Source organism: Stegostoma tigrinum, unplaced genomic scaffold, assembly GCF_030684315.1.
Source record: "Stegostoma tigrinum isolate sSteTig4 unplaced genomic scaffold, sSteTig4.hap1 scaffold_121, whole genome shotgun sequence".
Classification (NCBI taxonomy): Eukaryota; Metazoa; Chordata; class Chondrichthyes; order Orectolobiformes; family Stegostomatidae; genus Stegostoma; species Stegostoma tigrinum.
In genome coordinates, this window is record NW_026728070.1 from 358,670 (window position 1) to 368,539 (window position 9,870).

Sequence of the window (9,870 nt, forward strand, 5' to 3'; positions counted from 1 at the left end):
TGCAGACAAATAAAACGAACGTCATCTACAAAATACCTTGCAAGAACTGTGACAAACAGGCCAGAAAGCTAGCCACCAGGATACATGAACATCAACTAGCCACAAAATAACAAGACCCACTATCACTCGTATCCTTACATACAGATGTGGAAGGACACCACTTTGATTGGGACAACACATCCATCCTAGGACAAGCCAAACAGAGACACGCACGAGGATTCCTAGAAGCATGGCATTCCAACTGGAACTCCATCAACAAACACATTGATTTGGAGCCAATCTACCATCCCCAAGGAAACCTAAACAGATAAATAGAAAGCGGGACATAACACCAGCGCTTCGTCGGAGGCTCACTGATGATGTTACCTAGAATGGTGACGAAACGTCTGCAAACTAACCTTCCAGCTCAGCGAGCAAACTCACATCCAGAGCCTCAACCTGAGCTACAAATCTTCTCAAAACTCGCTAATGTAAATCTGTTGCTGATTGTTGGGAAAAACCCATCTGGTTCACTAATGTCCTTTTAGGGAAGGAAGCTGCCATCCTCACCTGGTCTGGGCCTACATGTGACTCCAGACCCACACAGCAATGTGGTTGACTATGAACTGCGCTCTGGGCAAGTAGGGATGGGTAGCCCAAGTGTGGAAGGTGACGGTCCAAGTGGAGGGAAAAGGGGATTAGAACAGATGGGCGGTTGATGGCGGGCTGAAATGGCTGGGGACCCTGCCTGCATTTCCATAGCCCCTGTCGTCAACCCTCAACACCTTGAGGCATCTGGCAGAGCCAGTCAAGTGGCTACAGAGTTGCGGTGCGGAGGGCTGCGGTGGAGTGGGGGTGGTGTGTCCTTGGTACACAGCAAGACCCCACGAGCAGATAGCCTGCTTCGAGGACATATTGGATGGGTCACACGCCACTCGCAGTGCCCACCCTACCCCCACCGCACCACGAAAAATCACTCGCCAATGACCCTCCACTCTACCCAGAGGGTGTTGGGAATTGGGGGTTTCTGGGGGGGACACATCGGGAAAAAAAATCAGTGACTCGAATTTCACTTTCTGCTTTGGCAGGCCATCTCATCGGGGGTTGGGGGGAACCCTCCCAGCTTCTGAGGGGCTCAACGCTGAATGTGGGGTGGGGGGGGGAGTGTTCTCAGAGCAAGGTGGTCACCTGATTCAGACTGAGGTGTGGAGGGATTTTTAACCTCGGCTCGCGTACACCCAGCTCCTCCCGGAACACCGTACCCATATCCCACTCCATCCCGGTCAAGTCCCTTTACAACCTATCCGCATGTGAATCAGGTCACCTCTCGGAGGATGCAGGTCTAGCCCTTCCTCATAAGGCAACCCACTCATTCCAGGGTAACAAAGTGTGGAGCTGGATGAACACAGCAGGCCAAGCAGCATCTCAGGAGCACAAAAGCTGATGTTTCGGGCCTAGACCCTTCATGAGAGATCTTTTGTGCTCCTGAGATACTGCTTGGCCTGCTGTGTTCATCCAGCTTCACACTTTGTTATCTTGGATTCTACAGCATCTGCAGTTCCCGTTATCACTCATTCCAGGGATTGGTCCAACAAACCTTCCCTGAGTTGCTTCTAATACAATAACACCCCTCTGTAAGTGTGGTGACCAGTCTTGCGCACAGCGCTCCCAATGTGGTCTTCCTTACACCCTTTTAATTAACGAAACCCGGCCTCCCTGCTTTTGCAACCCCCCACAATGAAAACATGACATCCTGCTGGTTTTCCCAATTGCTTTGCTGCACCGACAGACTGACCTTCTGGGAATCGTGCACCAGGACACTCAGATCCCTCTGTGCCTCCAAGCTCCCTCGCCGTTCAGATAATGCACATGTTTTCCATTCCTTCTGCCAAAGTCAACATGGCTCACACGTTTGCCACCTAGGTTGCCCAGCTCGCTGAACTCAAAATATCCTCCTAACAACTTGCTTTCTGACCCAGCTTTCCCCCGGCAGCCGGTACAGACACTGTCCCCAGTTTTCGATGTTTATTGCTTGGAACGGAGAGCTAAGCCGTAATATTGTTCCAAAGTCCTGTTGTTCACACGCTGAGAGCATTTCACTTCATTGCAGCCGACATCAAACAGAGTGTTTACTTTACAATCGAGGGGCTATAAAGCTGTGACAAGATAAACTCCTTGGACTGCAGGAATCAGCGATAACACTTGCTACAATAAATTGGGGGCATTTTTCCACACAGAGGGCGGTGTGTATAGGGAACGAGCTGCCGGAGTTCAGCTTGGGAGGCTAGACCAGCACGGGCGAGCTGGGCCGAAGGGCCTGTTTCCAAGCTGCCTGACTCTGTGAAAAGGACACAGTGTACCTGCTGTGGAGGAATCAAAAGCAACACACAAAGTAACCATCCCTGGGAAAAAGTAATCAATACAAGCTGGTTTTTGGAAGAGAGGAGATAACGTTGCTTGATAACCCGCCTCCTCACGACAAAAATTAAATCTGCCTGCCAAAGGAATGTTCTAAAGTAAAGGGCAGGGAATAACAGCTAACCCCAAATGTAACAAGGAACTGGGGAGTTGCTTCTGACAAGGGGGTCTCCAGGTGAAGAATCAGTGCCCGGGCTGAGAGAATCTATCGAATTCTCAGCAATGTCACACCACAAACTTGAAAGAGAGGAAGTCGTGTGAGAATCCAACACCAGAAGAAGTTAGTTACAGGACTCTAGTGAACACCTCACCCAGACCCAAACCCCTTCTCCATCTTGGTAATCACACATTTCCCACGGCCAACCCCACCCTAACCCGCACATCCCCGGGCACTACGGGACAATTTCCCACGGCCAATCCCACCCTAACCCGCACATCCCCGGGCACTACGGGACAATTTCCCACGGCCAATCCCACCCTAACCCACACATCCCTGGGCACTACGGGACAATTTCCCACGGCCAATCCCACCCTAAACCCCACATCCCCGGGCACTACGGGACAATTTCCCACGGCCAATCCCACCCTAACCCGCACATCCCCGGGCACTACGGGACAATTCCCCACGGCCAATCCCACCCTAACCCGCACATCCCTGGGCACTACGGGACAATTTCCCACAGCCAATCCCACCCTAACCTGCACATCCCTGGGCACTACGGGACAATTTCCCACGGACAATCCCACCCTAACCCGCACATCCCTGGGCACTACGGGACAAATTCCCACGGCCAGTCCCACCCTAACCCGCACATCCCTGGGCACTACGGGACAAATTCCCACGGCCAGTCCCACCCTAACCCGCACATCCCTGGGCACTATGGGACAATTTCCCACGGCCAATCCCACCCTAATCCGCACATCCCTGGGCACTTTGGGACAATTTCCCACGGCCAATCTCACCCTAACCCGCACATCCCTGGGCACTTTGGGACAATTTCCCACGGACAATCCCACCCTAACCCACACATCCCTGGGCACTACGGGACAATTTCCCACGGACAATCCCACCCTAACCCGCACATCCCTGGGCACTACGGGACAAATTCCCACGGCCAGTCCCACCCTAACCCGCACATCCCTGGGCACTACGGGACAAATTCCCACGGCCAGTCCCACCCTAACCCGCACATCCCTGGGCACTATGGGACAATTTCCCACGGCCAATCCCACCCTAATCCGCACATCCCTGGGCACTTTGGGACAATTTCCCACGGCCAATCTCACCCTAACCCGCACATCCCTGGGCACTTTGGGACAATTTCCCACGGACAATCCCACCCTAACCCACACATCCCTGGGCACTACGGGACAATTTCCCACGGCCAATCCCACCCTAACCCACACATCCCTGGGCACTACAGGACAATTTCCCACGGACAATCCCACCCTAACCCACACATCCCTGGGCACTACGGGACAATTTCCCATGGCCAACCCTAACCAGCACACTTTTGGGCTGTGGGAGGAAACCCACGCAGACACGGGGAGAATGTGCAAACTCCACTCACACAGTCGCCCGAGGGTGGAATCGAACCCAGGCTCCTGGTGGTGTGAGGCAGCAGCGCCAGCCACTGAGCCACCGTGCCGCCCCTAAGATAAGATTAATAGCCAAGGTCTTTTCCCCCAGGATGGGGGAGCCTAAAACTAGAGGGGCGTAGGTTTAAGGTGAGAGGGGGAAGATTTAAAAGGGACCTGAGGGGGTAACATTTTCACACAGAGGGTGGTGCGTGTGTGGGATGAGCTGCCAGAGGACATGGGTGGGGGCTGGTACAGCGACAACGTTTAAAAGGCGTCTGGGTGGGGACGTGGATAGGAAGGGGTTAGGGGGATAGAGGGCCAAACGCTGGCAAATGGGACTGGTTCAGTTTGGGATAGTTGACAGGAATGATTTGGGCTGAAGGGCCTGACTCCATACTGTACAACTCTAAGACTCTCATTAAAGTGTGTCCCATCTCCTTCACCCCAAACTCCTCTCCCCATCTTGCACACCCCCCACTCACACAAGATGTCACACCTAGTGTTGTCGGTGGGTGGAATACTCTGGGGAGGTGGGAATAAATATTTAGTGGGTCTGGATGTTGGGGTTTGTGTGTTATTGGGATCGATGTTTCTCTCCATCAGTAAATCTGAGTGAGCCAACTCGAGTATGTGTCAGCGAAGTGGAGAGTGGGCACTCTGACTACATGGACTCCCCATTTTGGGATTAATGTTGTCTGACTCTCGGATTTATCTCTGAGGGTTTGAAGGATAAGAGTTGAGAAGTTTTACTGTAACTGGCAAGTCTGCACCTGGAGCACTGTGAGCAGTTCTAGTCCCTTTAGCAAAGGAAAGCTATCATTTCATAGGAGGCAGTTCAGAGAGGGTTCACTAGGTTGGTCCCTGTGATGGAAGGATGGTCTTATGAGCAAAGGCTAAACAGGTTGGGACTGTCATTCACTGGTTTTGAAGAGTGAGAGGTGATCGTGTTGAAGCAGAGAGGATTCTTTAGGGGCCTACCATCGCATGACCAGTGACCAGATCATCCCACCAGTGTGCCGCCAACCCCACTCCACCCTGGCTAACCTTTGACCCTCGTCAATGGCCATGCCTTCACCTGCCCCCACTCCCCCCCACCGGCCCAAGGTCTCACTTCCACATTCTCTCGTCCCAATTCCAAAGGATTTTGTGATCCTGTCCATCCATCTGATGGACCCCCCCTTCCCATCCCCGAACTCCCAAAGGCCAGGTTCCCACAACCCAACACCCCCCCCCCCCCCCCCCCCCGGGTATCGGAGATTAGGGAGGGAGTGGGGGTCGGGATTAACCATTGGAACAAAGCGAGGGTTTGAGATGAATAAACTGTTCCATAGAGGTTGAGCCATTCTTTCTGGTTGGTTGGTAGCATCACAGGGAGTGGGAAAGAGCTCAGGCTGAGGAGGTTGGGCGGGGGGGGAAGTCCCTTACACAGGGGTTCCGGCCCATCCAACATGGGAAAGGTGGTTCGGGGAAGTCAGGATTGGGGATGCTATGGGTCAGCTGTACACCAAAGGCTCAAGGAGGAGGCTGATGGGATCATCCTGCTCCTGTATGATAGGCTCTATGATGTTGGGGGGGTGGGTGGGGTGTTGCAGAATGACCTCCCCTTGTGATCTCCTGCTGACCTACAAAGCCTTCAGGCTGGGGCGACAGAAGAGACATGAAAAGAGGGTATTTATGCTTTGCTTCTCAGAACTGAAACAGAGACTTTGTGTTGAATGCTCCGAGCTGGTGGAGGGGGGTGGGGGTGAGGGTGGGGGGGGGGGTGCCACGCTGGGTGTGGTTGGGGGGTTGGTCTTTGTTATATAACGAACGACTGAACTCCCTTCACCCACACTCCCCCCACCCCACCTGACCCCTGCACAGTCGTGTTCCCCAACCTGTGACTCTCACACGCTGCATGGAATAGATAAACTGCTCTCAACCCATTAGATGCTCAATCCTCGCTGTGTGCCACACTGTAGGAAGGGGGGAGGCTGCACTAGAGAGAGAGTGTAGAGGACATTCACCAGAATGGGCCTGTACGCCGCAGAGTGGGGAATGGAGGATGTTGCAACACAGGGGGCGTTTGCTGGAGGGCTTGCACGCGAAGCACAGGCAACTAGCACACAGGGCCAGCAGGTAATCAGGGAGGGTCATGGAATGTTGCTTCTTATGTCAAGGGGGTTGGAGTTTAACAGTAGGGAAGCAGTAATTCAATTGTACAAGGGGAGGTCACATCTGGAGCATCTGTGGGCAGGATCGTTTCCCTTGAGTAAGGAAAGATATGATTTCATCGGAGCAGGGTCAGAGAAAGTTCACTAGGATGGTCTCTGATATAGAGGGATGGTCTTATGAGCAAAGGCTAAACCGGTTCGCAACTCAACTCACTGGAGTTGAGAAGAATGAGAGGCGATCTCATTGAACTTTCATTTTGGAGTCCATGTTCACAGTTCCCTGAAAGCTGCCATCCAGGTGGATAGAGTTGTTAACAAGGCAAATGGTGTGTTAGCTTTCATTAATAGAGAGATTGAGTCCAAGAGCCGTGAAGTTATGCTCCAGCTATACAAAACGCTGGTTCGGCTGCTTCTGGAGTATCGTGACCAGTTCTGGTCGCCTCATTACAGGAAAGATGTGGAAGCGTTGGAAAAGGTGCAGAGGAGATTTACCAGGATGTTGCTTGGAATAGAGGGAAGGTCTTATGAGGAAAGGTTGAGAGAGCTAGGGCTTTTCTCTTTAGAACGACAAAGGATGAGAGGTCACTTGATAGAGGTGCACAAGATGATCAGAGGTATAGATTGGGTGGGCAGCCAGAGACTTTCTCCTCGGGTGGAGGTAGCTATTATGAGGGGGCATAGCTTTAAAGTGAGTGGAGGTAGATACAGGGGAGACGTCAGAGGTAGGTTATTTACTCAGAGAGTGGTCGGGGTGTGAAATGCATTGCCAGAGAGGGTAGTTGAGTCAGCTTCATTAGGGGCATTTAAGTGCCTATTAGATAGGCATGTGGATGATAGTATAAGGTGGGGGTGGGGGTTAGATAGACCTTAGGATTCGGGTAGAAGTTCGGCACACCATAGTGGGCTGAAAGGCCTGTACTGTTCTATGTTCTATGTGCTAATGAGAGGTGATCTCATTGAAATATAATCGGGGGTTAGACAGGGTCAATGCTGAGTGGGGGTTTCCCCTCATCAAGGGTCTGGGACCAGAGGGGACAGCCTCAGAGTAAAAGTGCCGATTTAAGACTGAGATGAGGAGGAATTTCTTCACTCAGAGGGTTGTGGATCTTTGGAGAGCCTTGTCACAGGGATCTGTTGGGGGGGACAGAGTCCTTGTGTACATTGAGGGCCGAGATAAAGAGATTCCCGTTCAGTCGGGGAATCCAGGGAAAAGCGGATGCGAGGATGGTCGGATCAGTCACAACCTCTATTGAATGGTGAGCAGGCCCAAGGGGCCGAATGGCCCATTCCCTGTTCCTGTTCCTGATGGTCTATGGCTGGGAAAGGCTGTTTTTTTGTGATACTCTGGGGAAGCCAAGCATGGGGAGAAGGAAGATTCACTGTTGGGTGTCCCTCAGCTGGCAGGAGTATCATACTTGGCCAGAAATCCAGTCAATGTTTTATCAGAACAGGAGATAAACAGAGATCAGAGTTGGAGGGGTGAGGGGGTCCTCTGATGGGGTCGGAGGTTAGTGGAGGTCAAACAGCAAAAGATATTATGGGTTAGAGGCAATTCAAATAACATTGCTGCTTGAGAAGTGGTTGAGAACTGGGTATCTGTACTCAATAGAATCATAGAGCCATACAGCATGGAAACAGACCCTTCGGTCCAACCCATCCATGCTGACCAGGTTTCTTAAACTGAGTTAGTCCCATTTGCCAGCATTCGGCCGCCTATCCCCCTATCCCCGTCCTATCCACGTTCCCACCCAGACGCCTTTTAAATGTTGTCGCTGTCCCAGCCCACACCCACTCCCTCTGGCAGCTCGTCCCACACACGCACCACCCTCTGTGTGAAAATGTTACCCCCTCAGGCCCCTTCCCCCCCCTCACCTTAAACCTACGCCCCTCTGGTTTTGGATTTCCTGGGGTAAAAGACCTTGTCCGTCCACCTTATCCATGCCCTCCCCCCGCCATGGTTTTATAGACCGCTGTAAAGTTGCCCCTCAGCCTCTGGCGCTCCAGCGAGGTAAGTGCCAGCTTGCCCAGGCCCTCCTTATAACTTGAACCTTCCGGCCCCTGCTAACATCCTCGTAAATGTTTCCTTGCGCCCCTCCTGATTTAATAACACCTCTCCTGTGGCAGGTTGACCAGGTACACAACTGTTTGAGGACTTCAGAACGATGATGGGCTGATTGGAATTTACAGAATACTGCGGGGCCCGGACTGAGCGGACTTGGAGAAGATAAGACCACAAGACATAGGAGTGTAAGTAAGGCCATTCGGCCCATCAAGTCCACTTGGCTATTTAAATCATGGCTGATGGGCATTTCAACTCCACTTCCCTGCACTCTCCCCTTGATTCCTTGTGAGATCAAGAATTTGTCGATCTCTGCCTTGAAGGCATCCAACGTCCCGGCCTCCACTGCACTCTGTGGCAATGAATTCCACAGGCCCATCACTCTCTGGCTGAAGAAATGTCTCCTCATTTCCTTTTTAAATTGACCCCCTCTAATTCTAAGGCTGTGCCCACGGGTCCTAGTCTCCCCTAACGGAAACAACTTCCCAGTATCCACCCTTTCTAAGCCATACATTATCTTGTAAGTTTCTACTAGATCTCTCCTCAAGTTTCTAAACTCTAATGAATACATACCCGGGATCCTTAGCCGTTCATCATACGTTAAACCTGCCATTTCAGGGATCATCCGTGTGAAACTCCGCTGGACACGCTTCAGGGTTGGTATGTCCTTCCTGAGGTGTGGGGCCCAAGATGTTTCCACTCAGTAAGAGGGACTAGGGTCTGAGGGCACAGCCTCAGGGTGAGGGGATGGCCCTGTAGAGCTGAGATGAGGAGGAATTTCTTCAACCAGAGGGTGGGAATGTGTGGAACTCATTGCTCCAGAGGGCTGTGGGGGCCAAGCCATCGAATATATTGGAGACAGAGATCAATACGTTCTGAGGAAGGGTCACAGGACCCGAAACGTTCACTCTGATTCCTCTCCACAGGTGCTGCCAGACCTGCTGAGCTTTTCCAGCCACTTCAGTTTTTGTTCCTGATTTACAGCACCCGCATCTCTTCTGGTTTTTAGAGACAGGCTCTTGATCGGTAGGTGGGGGAATCGAGGATCCTGGGGAGAACGGGGTTGAGAAAGACATCAGCCACAATCAAACGGGCAAAGCAGTCCCGCTGGGCCGAATGGCCTAATTCTGTTCTGAAATCTTATGAAGGCAGCTGTACGGGCCTGTGAGGAATAGGATGGCCGAGGTGCTATTGAAAGGCAGGATATAGGCAGAGGGTTGAAACGCTTTGTCATACTCACATTACAAAATTGCTGCCCTGTTTCTCTGCTTGCCTACCATTAATATTCGAGTCCTGTATAACTTCTTTGGTCCCAAATCACAATGAACCATAGTGGTCCCAAAATCTTAACTTGTTGTCTCCCCACTCTCTCTCGCTCTCGCTCCCTCTCCCTGTCTCTTTCTCTTTCCCTCTCTCCCACTTCCTCCCTCCCCGTCTCTCTCCTTTTCTCTCTCCCCCTTCTTTTCTCTCCCTCTCTCTCTCTCCCTCTCCCTGTCTCTCTCTCTCTCTTTCCCTCTCTTCCCCTCTCCCTCCCCTTCTCTTGCTCCTTTTTTCTCTCCTGGTCTCTCCCCCCTCTCACCCTCTCCCTCTCTCTTGCCACCTCTTTCTCGTGCCCTCTCTCCCCACAGATGCTGCCAGACCAGTTGAGTTTCTCCAGCACACTCTCTCTCTCTCTCTCCC